This window comes from Pinus tabuliformis, chromosome 2_2 (assembly GCF_031772625.1).
Source record: "Pinus tabuliformis cultivar Carrire ecotype Pingquan chromosome 2_2, CPIR1, whole genome shotgun sequence".
Taxonomy (NCBI): domain Eukaryota; kingdom Viridiplantae; phylum Streptophyta; class Pinopsida; order Pinales; family Pinaceae; genus Pinus; species Pinus tabuliformis.
Window position 1 is genome coordinate 1,246,757,940 of NC_142300.1, and position 23,000 is coordinate 1,246,780,939.

Below are 23,000 nucleotides of genomic sequence, written 5' to 3' on the forward strand. Positions count from 1 at the left end.
CTCAGCGAAAAGTGTTTCAATGGGGCTTGAGATGACTTAAAATGGGAACTGATTTTAGGCTAGTAAATAAATATGAAAGAGGTAATTTATTGAATGACTGAATTTTCTAGGCTATATGGGACAAAGGACAGCATGAGCTAGGAAATTAAATCAAAGACACAGAGTATTTCGTGAGGCAAGATAGGCAGGAGGTTTAGCAATCAAATTTAAATAATATGGAGTGGAAAGACTGTTGAGAGGTTGAAAAGGGCATAATAAATGAATCCTTTTCAAACAGAAGAAGAGACACAAAGCATGAATGCCTTCCCAAGGCAGAGCAGTAAACTGGATTCTACCTTTCTTACTTAAAAGCATTCAACTGGAAATGATTATGAATGAACTGTAAAACATAACAAGATACATATGAAACAAAAAGAAGAAACATATGCCAAACTCATACCACATGAATCTCATGAATCAGAGCTGCATCATTTTATTAATTTCCTGGCCAAATTGTACAGTGAAGCACTGAGTTTTTCCTCCACACCTTTCCCAGAACTCCCACCCTTTACAAATGATTTACAATACAATAAATAAACTTAGAGGTGGGAAAACAGATCGACGAAAATAGGGAGTTGTTTCAACTAAAATCATGAAGATAGAAAAAGAGTCATCCATCTGTTCTAAAGACAGAACAGCGTTCCACTTGAATTTCTCTGATGACCAATTAAAAGGCAAAAATTGTAGCGTGGATCCCATGAAATCCTGACTGAGGGAAAAAATAGGAAATCTGTTCCTATCTCTCTGCTGTAGTAGATATTCTTCGTTCTAATTTTGGTTTTCGGTTGTTGACTCTTCACCTTCCCTTTTGCCATCCATATTCTCATATGTATACAAACGAATGGGTGTATCGTCATCCCTTCTAAACTATTTAACACTGCTTCTAAATGTAGAAACATAATCATTATCATCATTATTTTCACTCTGGGCATCTGACTCATGGCTGACATCCTCCTTACGCTTCTCATTGGTGTTGCAAGAGGTGCTTTGAAGATTTGCATCTGTGGTAATACTAGAATTTTCAACTATAACCCCAGAACTACCCATCTTACGAACTTCAAACAAAGGAGATCGTCCTGCAAGAATAGCATCCACAGTTGCTTCTAAGCTATGATGAACTCGCCATTCAGTCAGTGATATCATCTCCACAGCACAAGTAAAAGCAGGTGGCCCTTTTCTCTCAAGTATTGTTTTTTTAACTCCCCTTCTAAACGCCTCATCATCCCCCAGTGTAACACTCTGGATGCCACCAACAAGCATCTCCAGAGAAGGATTTTTATTAGATTCTCAATTGTCATTCCATGAGCTGTTCCAACTAGCTGTATTCCACGTTGAGCAATCGTACTGGCAGCCAAGGCTTCAAGCTCTGTTCCAATTTCATCAATTACAATGGTCTGAGGCATATGGTTCTCAACTGCTTCTATCATGACCTAATTATAGTGGTCTTCCCAACACCTGGACATCCTATAATTAAAAGAGAACCCCCACTCTCAACCAGGTCTCGAACCATATATGCACTTCCAGATATTGCCCGGCCAACTCGACATGTGAGGCCAATAATGCATCCCCTACGATTTCGAATAGCACTAATACGATGCAATGAATGATCAATGCCCGCCCGATTATCATCTACAAAGTCACCTACCTTACATATATAACTTTGAATCGCAACATGGTGCCTCGATCTTCATTCAGATAACCACAGTTTATTTCTTCACAAGCAATACCAAAGTCCACTAACACTTATTTGGAGCAAATGAGTTGAATCGATTTGATTTTTATTGAAGCCGTGATGAATTTTTGCCTTGGAGGCTCTGTGCTCCGCACGCACACCTAGTGCGCTGTGCCTCGTGGATGCGCCGGGCAAGTGGAGAAAAGCACTGTGGCAGGAGGCCCAGTGCGTCGCGCAACCTATGTGCGCCGCGCTCTAACCCAATGCGCCGCACACACTGTCTTCACCACAGTTTCGACTTTCAAACTCAATTTCGCTCCTCCACGTTTCACTTTGGCTTCTTTGATGTATTTGGTATGTGGATGAGATGTTGAAACACAAAAATATCTTTTATAGCCTGGACTTTGATTCTTTGATTTGCAAAACCCATTGTTTACGTTGCAGAACTTTGGCACTTTCACATTTTGAAATGTACTCTGTTTTCTTGTTTCCTCTGACTTTAGGACTGATGATGAACTTACTTTGTCTGCTTGCAGGGATGATTGGCAGTGGACTTTGGCAAAGGATCAGGGTGGCACCTGAAACATTTCATGACTAAAAACTTTGAAAAATTACATATTTAAAAACAAAATTTGATGATTTCTTCTTCAAAATAGAGTTTTGAAGAAGAATCATTCTCAAGCATTATTGACAATGGGATTTTGCAATGGAAACTGATTTGGAACCTCTCATGCGTCTGCTGGTATTATTTGGCATTTTGAAGACTAAATCGACAAAACCTTAGACCTAAAACTCTTTGTTAACCAAAATACCATCCATGACTGTAAAACAGATACAAATAAACACAAACCAGCAAATACATAATCATGAGGGACATGAGTAAAAAGACCCTTTCTACCGTTAGATGATGGCATGCCCCTAACGGAATGCAACTGAGTGAATTGAGAAAGACACCTAAAAATGAAATGCAATAAGCGAAATGATCTCTGACGGAGGGATGACCAGACCGACTCTAACAGAGTAAAGGGGGCCCTCCCTTACTCACAACCCCTTCAATATTAAAGGGGTTTACTCAGTAGAATGAACAGAACATATAACTTGTATTAATATGGAAAAGATCATAGTCTTGTACAATTTTATACACTGATCAGTGATCCAATCCCCTTACACATAAAATATAATAGTATTTATACAAGTTTGCAGGCATATGATTTGCCTAAATAAGGAAAAACTACTTGCTGAACTATTTACTATTATTATAGGTACAAAATATCAAAAATAACTCTTCTGAGTCTGATCCATGACTGAAAGCATGGATCAGACTATTTCGCTACATCTGTTGGAGCTTTTCCTCATGCAGCCAATGAGAATGAGATTGGATGACTGGGTGATTTTGATGATAAATATGGAGCAAACAATAGGAAAATGCCCATGTAGATGGATTTCCCTATAAAACCCAAGTTCCCGTTTGATTTGAGATTAAGTGGAACATAGGAAATTGCCAATTCTGTTGCAGGAAATCTGAATGGTTGCAGGAAATCCACACCTGCAGGAAATGCGGAGCGTTTGTAGGAAAATAGCGACCGCAAACTTTCTACAGGAAATGGTAGAGCTACTTCGAATCTACATTAGAATTCGATCAATTGACTCGATAATTTCAATAAGGAAACAATTAGATTAAGGAACTACTTAAGAGTAAAATAAAATGACACTTTTTAAGTTAATTTGCATAACTTAAGCACATAGTACCCTTTTGGCCAAAATCTAGATAATATAATTGAAATAGGTATAACTAGGGGTCAAATAGAGTTTGAAAATGGGAAAACAAGGTCTTGGAAGGCTGTCGAAATTGAGTAGAACTGAGACTCAACAGGAAGCCTCCAAGGGTGAAAGAATGCTGCTAAGGGTCAATTTGGTCTCCAATTATCATTATACCAATCTAAATGGTGAAAATTAAGTGGCCCCTCTCATTCTTCTTTGCATGGTTTACATGCTGGTGCACCCTAAATTCTACAAGTAATATCAGTCATCTTGTGAATTAAAATATTTTTTCTAGCTATAGAGTAGAGGAATACACATAAGTGGAAACAACTAGAGATTCCAACCCTCTATTCTCATTAAATTCCACATCATAGTTATCATAGGAAGAAACCCTCCTACACTTAGTTGAAAATAGAGGAGAAGATGGGAGGGGGATTCAATAGGAGAGAGCCTACAGACAGTGAACGAATTCACCTTCAACCCCTTGTATTGGAAATTTTTAGAAGGCATCAGTGATTAGGTTGCTTTGAGCTACAAAAAGGATATGATGATGATATTACCGATCAATTTTCCATGGCCCTAAACTCTTAAAAAAGATCTAGTGCCACTATTGTGGAGGGGATTACCCATTTCTATCAGTCTTGAGCTAATTAGTAGGGTGACAACCCTTCCCCTAGGGATCCCATGGAGAAGAGAAGACAAGTCTAGCAGTTCCATTTCCAAGAATAACTTCTTCACTGTTGATGAGAAACCTATTGAAGATAAAAATGGAGTCAGAAGGGAGAGCCTACCCTATCCTTGGGATGAGGTGGCCTACCATATCCTTAAGTTCATCTCTTGTGAAGGAAGACTGAGTGTAGTCTATGGCTACCAATTCAAGTTGCTCCATGAACTAAGATTTCAAGCAGAATTGCCCCTAGCCCAAAGACTCAGTGTGCCTTATTTCCTCCTACAGTCCATCATGGACATGAGCCAAAAGGTGAGAGAAGGAAAACACCAACACCTAGGCCACCATGGCCTCATCAAGCTGATAGTGGAAGATGCTTTAAATAAACTAAGGATTCTTGTCCTCTAGTCCACATTCAGGTTTATGGATAGAGAATCCTTCATTTATAGTCAAACCTTCACACTTGGTGAGACCTGAGCCTCTAGTGCTAAAGGAAGAGATGAAAAAGAAGAGGAAGAAGAGGTAGAGGCAGAGGTAGAGAAAACAAAGGAAGAACTAGAGAAAAAGGAAGAATTTTAGAAAGAAAAATGAATAAGGAGAGGGGGAGCAGTAAGAAGAACCAAGCCCTAAGAAAATGATTGCACATAGAGAAGAAGAGGTATACCCAGAGTGGACAATTTTGTCCCCTAGAACCACTGAAAAGGAGGCAACTACTACCTTATATACCTTGAGCACACTAATCAAACTAAAAAATAAAAGGCAAAGGAAAACTCCCCTCTACTTCAAAACTAGGAAAAGCACCAGAGTTAAACATGGAAAGCCTCAAGTTCCCACAAAGGCCCCTATTACAATTAAAGAATCACTAAGGAGAGGAGCTAGGACCCACTGAAAGGAAATTTGAGGAGGTCACCTCTCCTGAAGCCATCTCAAAGACTCCCATAACATATGTAAGGAGGCATATTACTAGATCAACCTCCTCTAAACAACCCAAGGCACCTACCACACTCCAACAAAAAGGAAAAGGGAAGCTACAGGAAAAACAAAGCCTGCTACAAGAAACACAAAAGGTGCTACAGGAAGAGCAGAAAATGATATAAGAAGAGTAGAAAATGCTATAGGAAGAGAAGAAAGAGCAGAAAGAAGGGAAAAAGGCAACAAAACAGTTATAGGAGGGGGTAGCTTCCCCAAGAAAATTTGAAAAGGATTTCCCAAAGCTACAGGAGCCTAGTCCACAACCTAGTTTGAGCTCCTATTACAAGTTCATTGAAGGAGGCAAAGTGATCCCACAGAAATTTGTAGTCCCACTTTTCTTTGAAATTGAAGCAGAAAGAGGAAGAACCCATAGATGGATGAAGATTACCAAATCCAAGAAGGTGGAAGATGTGGGCCTCATGGAAGAAAATATCCTAGAAATGGGCAAGGAGTTGAGTGAGTTAAGGGAGAAAGAGTCCACAATGAGAGCACAGTTGCAGCCATAAAATATATGGGTGAGCAAGAAATTACGAGAGAAGGAAAGCCAATTGGCCACAATGGAAAGCCTCTCCATGAAGGCACTATAGTGTAGACTGCCATCCAAGTTCTGTGCACTTTTCCTCAAAGAATAATGGATGTAGTTCAAGATCAAGACATTAGCATAACATGGATCCATGTCATTTCAAGACTACAAGCAGTTAATTGATTTGTGTGACAAAAGTAGCATAGAAGACAAAGCCAAATTAGTTGAGTTCTACTTGCACAACCTCACCTTAACTAACATGAATGTTTGGGATCCCAATGCAAAGTTGGGAGACTTTCAGTTGATGGCTCTTACATCTTCTATGAGTCATGAGGAGGCCAGAGCTGAGGAGGTGAAGAGATTATTAGAAAAATAAGAAAAATATCCTCTCTACATCAAGGCAGAGCAAATAAGTTCCATGGCTATAATCAGTACTCACAATATTATTTCCAATGACGCTAAGCTAGCACCTAGATACCTTTTCACCCAAGAGAAGACCATCTCCAACTTTAAGGACACCCTCTCAGGCTATTAGGGACAAAGAGATAACAGACATGCCAGAGAAAATGGAATGCCCTACCACACAGTCTCCAGATCAAGGAGCATCACTCTTCTGAAAGGTTGAGGAATGCATTGGAAAGAACACCTCTATACAAAAGGGCCATGCAAAGATTCAAGCTCAACTTGATTGGACTTAATATTAGTCCGCCTTTGCTGTTGGGTTTACAAGAAGGAAGTGATGAAGAAGAGGAAACGAAGAAGTGCGCAGACATATATTTAAATGTAGGCTTCTATCCTCAAGAAGGCACACCATCTGCAGAACCTTGGGATGTCAGAGAGGCCACCAAGGCCATGAAGGACATGGACATAGATGACTAGGTTGCTCAGAGGATGAGAAACAATTTTAGTAGGGGGGTGATGATGAGGCTCATCAATAGGTATATTATATGGGTCACAATGCCATCCTCCAACTTATTAAATTATATTTTTCTCACATTTATCTACAAATTTTTTTATATTATGCTTAGTGTGAGGAGTAAAAGATGTGTTGCTATGTCATGTGGCCTAATGTGTGTTAAATGTAGGAATTGGAGCAATTTTGAGTTAATTTGAGTGTAGGAACTCGGAGTAGACAACAAGAGAGATTCTAGGAGGTTGTCCACCTCCTTAACTCCTCCAATCAGTCAAAGATCCCCACTCTATCTCTCATCAACTTGGTGTCATTGGTAGCCAAGTAAGCCGAGTTCATTGGCAGCCAAGCCAATGCAAGTCAAGGAAGATCTAGATCCACCTATTCTCGAGTTAGGGAGACAAATATCCATATTTTCTAGGGAGTTGTTGGTATATCTCCTTGTACAAATAAAAATGCTAAGTAACTCATTAGGATTCAAATTTTTATTATAGCTAAGAGGCCATTGAGTTGAAGAACTTATAACTATTATTTTGATGATGTATTTGACATTTCTGGAATGATAGTGAGAAGCTTTGTTTTGATCCAACATTGATTTGATTCAGAGGGCTGAAGCTCTTGGGTTAGGGCCCAACCCTAGTAGCCTAAGCTCCTCTCATGTATTTGTATTTATTTTGGCATAGAATGTTGATTAGTGTTGCAATTTAGTAGAATCTATTCATGCTTATTTTAGATTAGAAGGTTGATTAGTTGCTGCAGTTGAGTAGAGTAAAATTCATCAAACATTCCGTGACTATGATCCCTATCTCATCTCCCTCATGGGAGCATGATTAGAGGACCCCACCATCATAGCCCCAAAAAAGAGTGTGATTTCTTGTTCATTGCATATATCAAGTTCTTGTCATTATTAGATAGTTTGTTTATGATTTCTTGGAAAGGTTTACATTTGGTATTTTTCTTCTCATATGATTGTTGTAGCTTAGAAGGTAGTTCATTACATAGATCAAGTTCTTAGCATTAGTTAGATAGTTTTCCAAATTCAATTCATCTTTTCCACCTTTACTTGTAATATTTTGCAAATGAAAAGAGGAACAGGTGCATGTGTTGTTGCAGTGTTGTTGGGTGTGCATGAAAGGGAACCTTTCACCAACTCCATCTAGGACTTCTCCATCATATTTTGATGCATGGAAACCCCTGTTCTTGATCTCTATTTTTCAGTCACCATGAGCAGCCATCTTAGCCCAAATCCGACCTTCTTGAAGTGTTGGGTTTGGGTAGGGATGTTGATCACCTTCCATAAATTCCCCATAACCTTCATACAATTGTCCATCACTTCAAACCATTATCAATACCCTCCAAACCTCTCGTCCAACTTCTTGTAGAACTTCAGGACTTCCTGTAGCACACTTGTAATAGCTTGTTTTGACCCTATTTAGATGTGCAATGGTAGCATAGCTTAGTTTAGGAGTAGGTTGACCCCTCAGCTTGGACTCCATGACCAGAAGTACCACCTAGGTGATTCCCTTCATTCATTTTCCTTTGCTTCAAGATCAAATAGCATTAGTTCTTTCATTCTGAATTCAGCAACTAGAACTTTACTTAATCTGCAAGTGTGAATTAGTTAAACAACACATGCATTCTTGAGTTGTGAATTGGTAGGATAGTATTATGTTTTCAAGCAACCCTGATAACTAGATGATTGATGACAAATTAGAGTAATTTCATTTCTGCATATTATCATAAGTCTTACGTTCTTTCATATCATTTACAAGTTGACAACATTTACAAGTTTGAGTTGAAAAGCTTTTACTTTCTCTACACTAGGACTAGCCTTCACATTCTGCTTTCAGTAGTTAATCTCCTTTTAGTTCAATAGAGTAATGGTCTTGGAACCCTAATGATCAAGTGACCTAGTTGAGGGTGGCATGAGTAGAATGCATCTAGTGTGTATATAGCACTGTCACCTCGAAGTTTGTACGAAACCCCGAGTTGATAAGTAAAGTTGAAGAGCCTTTGGAAGTTGCAACACTCTTGGTGCAATACCAGGGCTCACCAAACAGTACCACTGCGAGCAACCCGTCGACTTGAATATTATGGGATAAATCTCTTGCAAGTGTCTTGAGATGGCCTCAGACTTTTCTTTTTTTACTCTGAAAGGAGTTTTACTCCCACCATATTAATACTGCAGTGGTCGAATCCCATAAATCTTGATACTGTCAATTATCCTTCGAAAATTAGGCCAAGGTTGTAGCAACGTAAACCCTTGGGTCTTGGTAATACAGAATGTGTTGTGACTATCTGATCTAGACTATGGTGACCAAACCTTCACTACACAAAGAGTTTGATATGCGCTGTGAAAATTCCAAATGCTGAATTTGATATTGTATGGCGACGACATAACCCCAACTATTGGATATGATATGGACAATGGAAGTCGAACCCCAACAACTAAATATGATATGGAAGAAAACATAAGGAGAGATCATTAGATAGCGGAGGGAACTATGGACATAAAGGAGAATCGAGTGCTACAAATTGCAATATACACAGGGGTCCAACAATAGTACTCAACCCAACCTTTCAGGGTGCTCACTAAGGAGGATCAACCATACCCTTAGCCGTACTACCCAAATACCCTATTGTACATTCGAGTAATCTCCCAGAGTGATTTTCTCAGTGTACAATAGCAAAAAGACGACTGATAGCTTATCTAAGGTTAGGTTTTAGGTTATACTAGGGGGCTTCCGATATACCCAAGTGATCCAGGTGGATGTTGGTGGCCACCCACCTATCCCATTTGGACCCCCACAACTGTCTCTTTCAGTTTTTCTGTTTCCTTAATTATAGCACAGTTTACTATTTTTAGCAGTTTTTCGGGTCCTAAACTTCTGGAGTCGTTTTGAGGCCCTTTGAGGCCCTAAATGACGTTTTTTGGGAAATCCACCGCCAGCGATTTTTCTGTTTAAAAATCGTCTTTTCCGTCGTAGTCCTCGGAGAGATCTTTCCAACGGGCTATCATGCGCGTCAAACGGAGATAGTACGACCAATTCGCGACCCCGGGAAGTTGATGTACCAACTTACCCAAAAACGGGGCCCACAATTTGGTGTTTCATCTTCTAGGGTTAGGTTTTGGAATGTGAAGGGTTTTCCATTGTTTCTCAACAATAAATAGGCCCTCGAGCCTCATTGTAACACAGTTTTTGGAGAACAGTTCAGAGGCATGTAGCCGACACATCTCTTCTTAGAGATAAGCTACCATCGCCCTAGCTGGGTTATTTCCATTTCTATTTGTAAGCATATTTCAGTATTTTACAGTAATGAAATGAAGTATTATTTTAGTTGCATATTTGTCTTTATGGTTATCTCTGTATTTTATTGCGTTCTTGTTTAAATCTGGATCACCAAGGGTACATAGAAGTGTAGTCTGTGCGCAGTTCTGTATAATGCGCTACTACTCGAAGGGGTAGCCACAGGGATTACAAGGGAGTCCAACAAGTGTGACCACCTCTTGTAGTTCCTGCATCCATGCCTCCCCAAAATCTGCAGGTTTATGCGCTCAACAAAAGATCCTGTGGTTTAAAGACGTCATAATACATCTCCAACCTAAAACAATTATGCGAAAATTGGAGGTACAGCCGGCCTTGGAAAGTGCTCCAATACCACTTGTTATGCTCTTGACCTGTGAGAAATCCAAAATACTAGACATATGAACCAATATAGCCCAAAACACAAAATTATCAAATGAAATGAGACAAATTGCAAGATATTTTATTATTAAGAAGCATAATACAATGTTCACTTTCCTCTTTGAGGGGGCAACCTTCAACAGAGTAGAGCTCAATTACAATAAGACTCAATAATATGTCCCCTACTAACTAAGACTATTTATAACTTAATGACATCCAAAACTCTAACTACTAGTGGTCCCTTGCATAACACGGGATAACCACTTTATTTATTAACTATGGCCCGTTTACAACTAATTGTGGATCCTTTTCTATAATGCAGGCCAACCACTTACAATTGTTATTAATGCAGATAACCAGTTACGGGCTTTATTGACTCTCTAACTAACTATGACTCTGACTAGGCCCCTTGGGCTTATTACATAAATAAAGGGATTAGGGTTGGACCCCAACAATGCACATATGAGAAAGACTCTAAGGTCCCTGTGGAAAACGGAAAATGAGAAGCTAATGAAATCATTCGTTTTCTAGATGAAGTAATGGTGAAAATTCTTTTGAAAATGACATTAAGCAATGTGTTAGCCTCTCTCTCTATAACTAATGATTGGGTCGTAGTTTATGTTTCCCAACAATTCCAGTCTATGTATCTAAAATGTGAGAAGTTCATCGTAATTAATAACAACAACGAAATGTTGGATTTTGTTGAAGATCCCTTTGTGATTGCGAAGAGTTGGGCATGAATACTCTCGACTTGAAATTTTCTTGTGACAACCTGCTTTTGGTAGCCCATTCTAACTTCAATTTATTTATTGTTAATCCTATAACAACCTAGGTCATAATTTTTCCAAGAATTTTACCACGCCCTGATTCAGACCATGTCAAATTCCTTGACTCATTATTCATAGAACATTAGAAATGCCAGTTGATAGTATCACAGATAAATATTCAGTTTGATTGTTTTAAAATGTTCCAAAAATTTCTTAACGACATCCAACCGCTCATCGGATTTTCCTTCAACCACTCCCACCTTGGATAATAACCCTACATCCAACAAAAAAAATCATAATTATTGTTATTGATTGGTTAGTTTTAGTTTCTAGATTTTGGAAATATTTCAAAATGAAACCATGGAATTCAAAACAATGGTTTCATCATTGTCTGATTCTAAAATATTTTAAAAATATACAATCAATATAAGTCTAATATTAACTAATAATCATGAAATTTCTTTATTACCTGCATGCTCGACGATTTGTGTGGAAAATTGACAATTTAAAGCACTCATCTCCACTGCGAGGAGCATACTCCCGAACTTCTGCAACTAGGATGTGATCCTAACAGCAGAGTAACCAAAATACATCGTGATGTCAAGAACGACCCTGGGATTGTATTTTGGAAAGGTGGAGTCTAAAAATTGGCCCTTATCATCGATGATGTTCATGAGACAACGTGTGTGCCTATAGTAAGAATGGATGACCTTATGAACAGATTGGGCGTTGCCCCTCTCTGCCGTCTACTAGACGTCGTCGAGAAACACTTTCTCTCTCCCATCGCCCACTTGGTCCGTGTGCTTTAATCCCTTCATGTTCATAATTACTCTAATGAATGAAAACAACATAGCCATGCCAATTAATGATCTTTCACTATCAGAGCTTTTCATGTGCGAAAATTTCCTTTGCACAGTAAAACCTCCGCATGTTGAAAATGGCAACAAGAAATGCTAAAAATAAAAATTCTATAAATAGCATTGCTATAAATAGCAGTTTGGGTACCAGTGTTGGACATAGCAACAAGGAATGAAAAATGGAAGTGCTAAAAATAACATTGATATAAATAGCATTTTAGGATGGATTCCAATTTTAGTCAGTCCCTGGACTAAAATTAAGAAGTAAAATTCGAATTTGATCTTATCAGCTGTTTGAAAATTAATTAATTAATTCACCATGAGTTAATTAGTTGTGAAAAATCAAACATGAAGTCTATGTGAAGACATGCAAAGTTTCTCCATTGATTGAGGAATTTATCCATCAGTTAAAGAGATAAGGATGAGTTGTAATATTGAGTTGTAATTAGTTGGCTCAGTTAACTGAGTCAACTCCAATTAGATTAACTCAAACAGTTTGTAGAATTAATTGTGAGTTTAATTAGTTAATGCTTGCATGCATGTAACTGTTGCTCTGCAGATAACTGAATATTCTCTCATAAATAACTCATGCATGTTAGTTCAGATAGAGACCCATTTGAGATCAGAGAAAGGGACAGTGTACTATCAGTTGGAGGAATTTTCCTAAAAATGAAATTCATCCATGCATAAGGAATTATCTCCTTCATGTTTGTGCAGTTATTTCTGAGCCAAGTGAGCAGTGTGAGGTGGGAATTCACACTTGTGGAAGCACTGGACCCCAGGAAAAATTGTGCAAGGAAATAGGAGACTTGGAGGACAGAGGAGAAGGTTTGTGAGAAGCCTTTGACTGTCTATGAGCAGCAAAGGGATTGTAGAGAGAGCATGATAGATTGTGAGTTGATTCTTTTTGTAATCTGGACTATATTTCCACTTGTACGATATATAGAGATTGGGGTTTTTAGTTGAGGATTTCCCCAGGATTATTCTTTTGTTTTCATGTGTGTTTGCTTTCTCTTCATCAGTTATATGTGTTCTATTGATCTTGCTCATATTCGATTAAGCTTCCGCATAATTGTTTGTAGAATTATATCAAGTATTTTGCTTTAGTATATTGCATTATCAGGTGATCTACAGTGGGAATTTCTACATGGTATCAGAGCAAAGGTGATCAAAGTGGAGAACAGTATACGAAGAAGAGAATTCGAAGCAAAAAAAAAATTGGGCCGCGAGTTTTCAGAGTAGATCTGAAAATTTGTGTGCAAAATTTTCATAAACAAATAGAAAATCTGGATTCCTCACGGAAAAAGACCTAAATTCAAAAAAAAAAAACATCTGAATTGGAGTTCGAATGAAGGAGATATCGCTAATTTAAAATCAGCTCTTTTTCTCGAAAATTTCATGACAGTGGGAAAGATGAAACAGATTGGTATGCTAGCCAAGAACCTGTATGCACTTGAGGTACAAGATGCATGCAAAGCCTTGAGGAGAAAGGCAAATGTTAGATACTTGGTGGTTGAGAGGGAGAGTAAATTACCACTCAACATACAACACCAGAAGAAGTCTCAGGCAATTGTGGAGGAGCCACAATTGGTGAAGCAGCTTCAGGAAGTTATGGGGCAGCCACAACTGGAGAAGCTGAGTGGAGACTGAGTGGAGGCATCCACTCATGCAGAGACCTCCAGTAAGGGGAAATTTCGAGCCAAATAAGCAGAAGGATCACATGCATCCATACCTCCAAGTAAGAGGTGGGGCAATGTGGAGTAACAGTCCCAAGAAGGCTGGAATAGGGAAGGATCATTGAGGTATGCATGGCGATGTGGAGTGATAGTCCCAAGAAGGCTGAAATAGGGCAAGATCATTGAGGTACCCAATCTCTTTGATTAGACCTTTCTACGGGAGCCCCAACAAGGAGTAGTAGGACTGGCTAAGTGGTTAGAGGCAGATGTGGATGGAGCGGTAGAGAGAGCTACAGTGCAAGAATCCCAAGACAATGTAGAGCTAGCAGGCTGCAGCAATGCGAGAGGCACAGGAGTGTTGCACCAGTGCAGGATGGCACAGAGAGGTGTGCAACGGTGCGAGATGCATGGAGTGTTGCAGCAGCTCAAAGGTTAGAGTGGGAGCACTTGTCAGTGGCAGATGGAGCTTCAACATCAAAGTATGTTTCTAGCCCAACAGAGAGGTCAGTTGGGATATTTTTTTGTTTCTAGAGTTGCTAGAGCAATAACACTTGGGAGAAGTGTTGCATGCAGAACATTCCAAAGGTTCAGGATTGGGTTTGAGTTGAATGCCTTTCTTGTTGAGATTGAGTGTTGAAAATGGAAACAAGAAATGCTAAAAATAGAAATTCTATAAATAGAAGTTTGGATACCAGTGTTGGACATAGCAACAAGGAATGAAAAATGGAAGTGCTAAAAATAGCATTGTTATAAATAGCATTTCGGGATGGATTCCAATCTTAGTCAGTCCCAGGACTAAAATTGAGAAATAAAATTCAAATTTGATCTTAGCAGTTGTTTGAAAAATAATTAATTAATTCACCATGAGTTAATTAGTTTTGAAAAATCAAACATGAAATCTATGTGAAGACATTCAATAGTTTCTCCATTGATTGAAGAATTTATCCATCAGTTAAAGAGATAAATATGAGTTGAAATATTGAGTTGTAATTAGTTGGTTCAGTTAACTGAGTCAAGTCCAATTAGATTAATTCAAACAGTTTGTAGAGTTAATTGTGAGTTCAGTTAGTTAATGCTTGCATGCATGTAACTGTTGCTCTCCACATAACTAAATATTCTCTCATAAATAACTCATGCATGTCAGTTCAAATAGAGACCCAGTTGAGATCAGAGGAAGGGGTAGTGTACTATCAGTTGGATGAATTTTCCTATAAAGTAAACTCATCCATGCAGAAGGAGTATCTCCTTCAAGTTTGCGCAGTTATTTCTGAGCTAAGTGAGCAGTGTGAGGTGGGAATTCACAATTGTGGAAGCATTAGACCCTAAGAAAAACTACACGAGGAAATAGGAGGCTTGGAGGACAAAGGAGAAGGTTTGTGACAAGCCTTTGAATATCTATGAGCAACAGAGGGATTGCAGAGAGAGCAGGATAGCTTGTGAGCTGATTCTTTTTATAATCTGGACTATATTTCCACTTGTATGATATACAAAGATTGGGGTTTTTAGTTGAGGCTTTCCCCAAGATTATTCTTTTGTGTTCATGTGTGTTTGCTTTCTCTTTATCAGTTATATGTGTTCTATTGATCTTGCCCATATTCGATTAAGCTTCCGCATATTTGTTTGTAGAAGTAGATCAAGTATTTTGCTTTAGTATATTGCATTATTAGGTGATCTACAGTGGGAATTTCTACACCACACACCTTTTAATTTCTTTAAAAAAAAGTGGACCACATAATACATCTGCTAAAAAAAAATCCTGGATTTGACATCTGTCCTACAAGTTACATCAAAAGTGTTAACAATGAGCATGGATATGCATCGAATAACGTGGTTTAATATGAGAGGAAAATGTCTCATTCTTTTTACTACTAAAAATTAAAAACACGATGCCAACTAAGGGTTTGACAAACTTTGCATTACCATTTGATGAAATTACTATCCATATTTATGGAAACGCAGCTAGGACTTGTAGATGTTTTTGATTTTTCAACTAGCTAATAATTGTGTCCGAATTATAAATTATTGTCCTTATTGGCCGGTAAAGGTATAAATAATTTATGTTGGTTTGGTTGACACGTGGCGAAAAATTGTTGATGCGTGGACACCTTTTCAATTAAAGCACACCGATCACTAGCTACTCACTAGTTACTCGGCCTGACTATGCTAGATCAATATGATGTGGAGGTTGTCATACTTTTAACGTAGTTTTACTTAAGATTTATGTATCTATCGAGCATGATTAAAAACAAGCAAATGAGACGGTGGTTTCGGAAGGCTATTAACTTTTTTGGCTTTATATAACTTTCCGCAAGTTTTTCATAAATGTTGTGATGTGACCTCGTACTCCTGCTATATGTGTGTCAAATACAACAACAATCACCATGAGCCACTTTCAATGTAGGGAGGTACAAAGTTACTCTAGACCTCTGCATATTGAAAGCCTCCGCACATATAGCCAATTATAATATTAGCTATCTAAGTAAAGCATCTTTGGAATCTCGGCAAACCATGGAGAATCACATCTTGAAAACAAGGAACGTGAATACGGTTAAAATTGCAAGCAGTATACAACAACGGAAGTTGTGCGGAGTGCTAATGTCTGGATGTTAAATGATAAAGAAAGGAAAAAAGGAGAGCTGAGGTCTTGATGTTAAATGATAAAGGAAGAAAAAAATAGTCAGTGTTTAATAACGAATGAACAAAAAAATAGCTAGCTGTGCGGAGGTGGAGGAAGATATGCGAAAGTGGTTTTTGTAGTGTGGAGGAAGCGTGTGGGAAGGCTAAAATAATGACATATTGTGATTGCGGAAAACATCGATAAGATACAAACCCCATATTACTTTAATCAATTAATTAATGGTAAAAGCAAAAACTATTGTACTTTATAATTATTACCATTGTTTTAATTTGGATACATGTTAAAGTTATTTACTAATCTTATTAAAAGTATAATAATTTTAACCGAATAAAATGTGTTTTGTCAATGTTATATATGTTCATATATTTGAGAATAATTAGTCATTGGTCAAGATAGCCGTTGGAGGCTCTGCTCAGACTATTTAACATGCTAAGCTGTATCTGTTTCTTCAACTTGTCCTGGCGATGAATCACACTAGTTGGTTCAAAATGAGTCGACAAATGATTTATCTTGTGATTTACGCCTAAAAATTTCTCTTAAACTTAATATGGATCACAGAAGCCTCAATTCAACCATATTTGACAATATTTAAAACTATATTGCATTCAATAGTGCAATATATATTTTGATAAGACATCCGAATACACAATGTCTTGATCTCTATAAACTACCATCAAACTCGTTTCATTCATCTAGTTTTACCATAATGATAACGATAACTTTAAATAAACTTGATATGTCATATTTATTTATAAAATAATGATAATGATAACGATAACTTTAAATAAACTTGATATGTCATATTTATTTATAAAATAATGATAATGATAATAGTGACAGAAAATTCTGGTTAGGAAATTTGTAATATTGTCAACGTAATCATTAAATAAAAAATGAATGACAACCAAAGGATAATAGTCACCGACTCAACTATGTAAGTCCACCGACGCAAAAATATCTCAGGAAAATCTTACCCTTGAACATGACGCTCCATTCACTTGGGTGGGGTGGTTGCGTGTTAGCTAGAGAGATGCGTTTGTATATGCCGCATATGATCCTGTTTTATCCTATAACGTGGCCAACCCTAACGGCTATATGTACATTGTGTATCTCCCCATACCTGGTACCGTAATTACCCAGTTCGGCCGTACTGGCAAAACCTTGAATATGACGCTCCATTCACTTGGGTGAGGTGGTTGCGTGTTAGCTAGAGAGATGCGTTTGTATATGCCGCATATGATCCTGTTTTATGCTATAACGTGGCCAACCCTAACGGCTATATATACATTGTATATCTCCCCATACCTGGTACCGTAATTACCCAGTTCGGCCGTACCGGCAAAAAGGATTCGGGAATTTGCTGATTCAGTTCAGTACGACGAATAATTCGTCAGTTTCCAATCCGGTACAGGTCAGCGGTGAACGATTTTGGTCAAAGCTTTCTATCAATTTATGTCCAGCGTCTACTGTGCTGCTCCTGTTGAGTCGACGAACAGTGTGGCTGCGCAGAACAATGAAGCTCGGGCTCTGTGTAACATGGATAGGAACGCTCACAAATCCCCCTGAATAAAATCACAGAAGAAATAAATTGAGTTTTTCAAATACATTTTATAAAATAACCCAGCCTGTTGAAATTTTAGAATTGAAATTTTATAAAAATAATGCAGCGATCTTTTAGCTTTAATGTTATTTTTTTAAGTTTTAATGCGCATAGTTTTTCAGTTTTTATAAAAAAAATTATTGGGGTACTTTTTTAGAGGATTAATCAAATAATTGGAGAAAAATGAACAATAATTTTTATAAAAAACAAAACAAAAAATAATAGTAACAATTTCTATCAAATTTCTCTATAAAATGTTAAATATTGTTAGAAATTTGGTTAGAAAATTGATTATTTAAATTTTAGTTTGATTTTGGTATTTTATTATATATTATTTACAAATTGTTTTACTACAGAATATAGGATAATCTAAAATAAATTACTAGTACTAAAATGTAAAAATTTTATTAAATAAGAAATTTAATTAAAAATGAATCAATATTGTCATTGACATTAAATAATATAAATAGCTCCCATACATATTTAGGAGGCATCATGTGACTCAATTGTTTTAAATGAGAGGTGAGTTAGTAATTTCTTTGTAATTGCAACTAAAAGAAATATAATTTCTATTTTGAAATAATGAAGTGGTTGCAAATTGATACCTATTTTATAAAAAACAAAAAAAACTAATTTCTATATTTGAAAAAATTATAAATGGAGAAATTTAAACAAATAACTAGTTAGTGATTTTTATATAATGACAAATTGCAAAAGAAAGATAACTTCTCTCTTAAAAATAATTATAAAATAGTAAATTCTTTGCAAATTGGTAACTCTTATAAAAAATAAATAAAAATCATAATTTCTATATTGAAAAAAATTATAAACTGACAAATTTAAGGGTTAAATGGATAACTCCTATTAAAAAAAAGATAAATCAATATTAGAAAAAATTATAAATCATTGAAATGGTAAACTTTCAAATCCATAACTTTTATACAAAAAAAATAGAAAAACAGTAACTTTTATATTACAAAAAATTATAAAATGACAAAATTCATTATTATAAAAGATATAAAATGGTAAGCTTCCAAATCCACAACTTTTATACAAAAAAAAAAATAGACAAACAGTAACTTTTATATTACAAAAAATTATAAAGTGGCAAAATTCAGTTTACAATAGATAAGGGTTATGAAAAAATAAAATAAAAAAGATAAATCCAATATTAAAAAAAAATTAATATATATATAATGTCGAATTTTTTCGGTATCATTCGAATTTGATAACTATGCCTGGTACCCCTCTATAAATAGATAACTAGCTGCTGTTTTCTCTAACATTTGTGATTCAAGCCTGTGCGTGTTGGGGGATTCGAATCCAGTCGCCGCATATATAATCGGTGTGTCTTTTTGTGTGTATAAGCATGTCTGAGGGACAGCGTCACCACCTCTTCAACCGCAACAAGGAGGACGACCATAACGTTAACGTTAATTCTGGCTTTGCTCACCAGGGCTCCTATGGCTCCTCTGATTACCAGGGTGGTTCCGGTTATAACGCTGGCTCTGGTTATAACGCCGGCACTGGTTATAAGGCCAATTACGGTAATGATGGTCAGCAAGATCAATCAGAGAACTGGTAATGATGGTCAGCAAGATCAATCAGAGAACTATGAACGACTTAGGCTCACTGTGAGGGGCCATCAACGGTGACATTTTTAAGTTGATTGCAGATTGAATATTCAGGAACAGATTGAATATTCAGGAATCCGACGGACATGGGCGCAGTGAATTTTGAGGGAGTCCAAAAAAAATTGAAACACGACAAGCGCATGGAGCACGTCGGGGAGCTGGGAGCCATGGCTGGTGGAGGCTATGCACTGGTATGCTATCTTCTGCGATATACACAATGAGTATGTTTCTCATGTTCTGCTATATAGACAACGAATATATATTTCTCATGTTCTGCGATATACACAATGAGTATATGTTTCTCATGTTCTGCTATATACACAACGAATATATATTTCTCATGTTCTGCTTTATACACAATGAGTATATGTTTCTCTGTTTTTTTGAATGGATTTAATTGATGTGTTAGAATTGAATTGGTTGTTGTGATATATTTAGTATGAGAAGCATGAGGCAAAAAAGGATCCTGAGCATGCTAGGAGGCACAAGACAGAGGAGGAGGGCGCTGCGGCGGCCGCTGTGGGCAGCGGTGGATACCAGTTCCACGAGCATCACGAGAAGAAACCGAGGAAGCCGAGGGTGGCCGCAAGAATCGCCACCATCGCTTCTGAATTTAGCCATGCCTCTCTAATGGTGGACTTTTGGAGCAGAAGCCAATTAGAGCAGTGGGCTATTACTATGTTCAGTGTTAAGTAGTGATAAAGTTATGTAATTTTTTTCATTGGAGTTGTTACAGTAAGGTAGTTAGGTGCCGTTGTTACTTGTTAGTTAGGTTCAGTTGAATTTGTGATGTGTATCTCTGTATATGAGGGAATATATAAAGTACTTTTATCTATTTTGTAAAATCTATTTGTTATTGGATTTATGTCATCTATTAAAAATTATGTCCTGTACTAATAGGTAGTTGTAAAGGAAGTCAAATCTGAAAATGAATTTATCAGTGGTTGGGTCAATAAAACAATGATGAACAAAGGTTGATTTTATAACTTCAATTTATATGATATCACATATATAATCCATTAAAGTGAGAAAGCATACAATGCAAGACCAATTTATAATCCATTAAAGTAAGAAAGCATATAATGCAACACCAATTTTTTAAAGTGGAAGATTCACCATAAGTGTTTATTTATTTTTCTTAACCAACTTTTCTGTGTTAATTCACTTTTCTTAACAAACTTGTATGTGCCTGGTTTTACACCACAATATACTGCTTTTAAGTATATTTGGTCTTCCCTTTTACTATAATTATAGGCATTATTAATTATCTGTATTAATTCACTTTTCTTAACAAACTTGTATGTGCCTGGTTTTACACCACAATATACTGCTTTTAAGTATATTTGGTGTTCCCTTTTACTATAATTATAGGCATTATTAATTATCAAACTGTGAGAAGAAAATACATAACACTTTACACATTTAGTCAGTTGTCTACATGATCAAGCCAAGCCAGCCCCGCTGGCTCACACTTTGTTCTGGCTCTCATGGGCTTCTGTCAATTATTTCTCTATTCATTCTTTTCTAAATTTCTTTAATTCATTTTATTTTTAAGATTACTGTGTTTGTCATGTGTTCAAATTTTTTTTAGAAATACATTCTATTGGCTCTAAATTTATACACAAATTGATCTTATGATATCCTCAACATGGTCTATTCTATAGATTTGACTTCACCTCTCTGAAGATAATGACACAGGTCTTTATTTCAAAGAAATTGTTATTTTATAATTCATAAAGGTTCTTCATAAATTTATTAAAATTTTAATTTTAACATAAATAATATTATTGTACTCTAAATTGTAATAAGGAGTCAATTAAAATTTCTTTTTAACTGTCAAATTAAATTCCAAGGCTCTTTCAAGTTTCTGGTTTTACATAGCTATCAAATTTAATTCCACTGCTCTATTGAGTTTCTGGTTTTACATGATTGACCCTATGGTTTTAGATTTTAGATTATATAAAAGTCTTATGGGCTTACAAATACTTTTCACAACATAGTGATGGTCATGTTCTTCCTCTCTTGTGATTGTGACCTTCTGCAGCCTCTAATAAACAACATTATCTCGACACGACATTTATCTTCGATCCATATGTATATGGTACTTTTATTTTTAATTGGTTATGAGAAAATATAAAGTCACATGCAAGGCGTGAAAAAGTGAGTTTCAAGTCGCCTCCACAAGCTGGTACTTTTATTTTTATTTTGTCGCATTTTGATGCGCATGCTAGTGTCAATATCATCATCCTTTACAACATTATTACTTAATCTCCTCCATCTCCCCTATGCCATTACATTATCCTAAGAATTCAATTTTGTAATCAATGAAATCCAGTCACAAGTCTGATTGTTTCATCACTACTTACTTTGTTTTCTCAATGACAATGACAACTCATAACGTTGCAATTATTAGTTTATCTATGTTTACCCAATATGAATGTTATATTTTTATTTTATTTGGAAGATTTGAACACCATTAAAATTCTATAATTACATGCCAACATGGTATATTTTGTGCGACAAGGTATAAAAAACTAGATGTGAGATGACATGAGCCTACAATAGCACAGGTACGTTTTAAGTGGACAAGTACTCCATCCTTTATAAGCCATGAATGTGGGAAACCAAAGTTATTATTAAAGAGGTAGTGATGTTGTACAGGTATACACCAAAGGTGTTCGTGCTATTTATATATGATCAACATTGAAGTGAGTTCCATGGCAAAAAGCATACGACATAGTGTGTACAATTTAAAATGTTTCAGTGTGTGCAATCTACGAGGTTTTACGCATGGATTCACTATATGAAACCACATTTTCTTATTTAATATAAAAATATGTATTTGTTTAAGCATACAACAATTTTTTTTAATTTTTTTCAAACGATATTTATTTTTAGAATATTATGATTTTTTTTCTTTCAAAAAAATCTAAGATTGAGACTGTGGAAATAGATTTAACACCCTCAAGGATCCCTGAAGCACTCAAAATTCTGAAACTTGATAATTGTAACTTGGATTTCCAAAAAATTCAAGGCAAAAAACCATTCTTTTCTAGGAAAAATCATTGCCGGTTTAGATTATGCTTAACAAAATTGTTATTACAATGAGTACAGTTTGAATAGTCATATAAATAGTTCCAAACAAAATATCACATTTTCTTTAAACAATATATTCAAGATGATAAAAAAAATAATGTCCTACAACTACTTTTGTGTTGGGGGTTTAGTTCATTAAGTTTCAACTTCAAATTTCATAAGCCAGGGGAGGAGTTGAGAGGAAAAATTTTATGAGTGAAATTTTGTCAATTGGCTATTTTTAGACATTTTCTAGAAAATAAAAAAATATATTATTTGGTTAAAAATCGTCTTATTTTTTACCTATATATGATTAAATTGATGATTTTCACCAAAATTTTACTAGTTTCAAGAGTAAAGTTCATATTTTTGTTCAATATTCACCTACATTCTATATGTATGATTTTTCAAGCTAAAATAGTTGCTTATAAGACTACACGTAAGCATAATATTTGAACCCTTAAAAAATACCATAGTTGAGAGTGAGAGATAATTGTGGGGGTTACACTATTCCATGGGGCAT

General features: G+C 36.3%; 2 pseudogenes; one reads left to right on the plus strand and one right to left on the minus strand.

Annotated features, from left to right (window-relative positions):
• Window positions 1-858: 858 nt before the first annotated feature.
• Window positions 859-17,347, minus strand: LOC149198015 (protein SEEDLING PLASTID DEVELOPMENT 1-like; annotated as a pseudogene).
• Window positions 17,348-19,026: 1,679 nt separating this feature from the next.
• Window positions 19,027-20,160, plus strand: LOC149198016 (uncharacterized; annotated as a pseudogene).
• The last annotated feature ends 2,840 nt before the right edge of the window (window positions 20,161-23,000 follow it).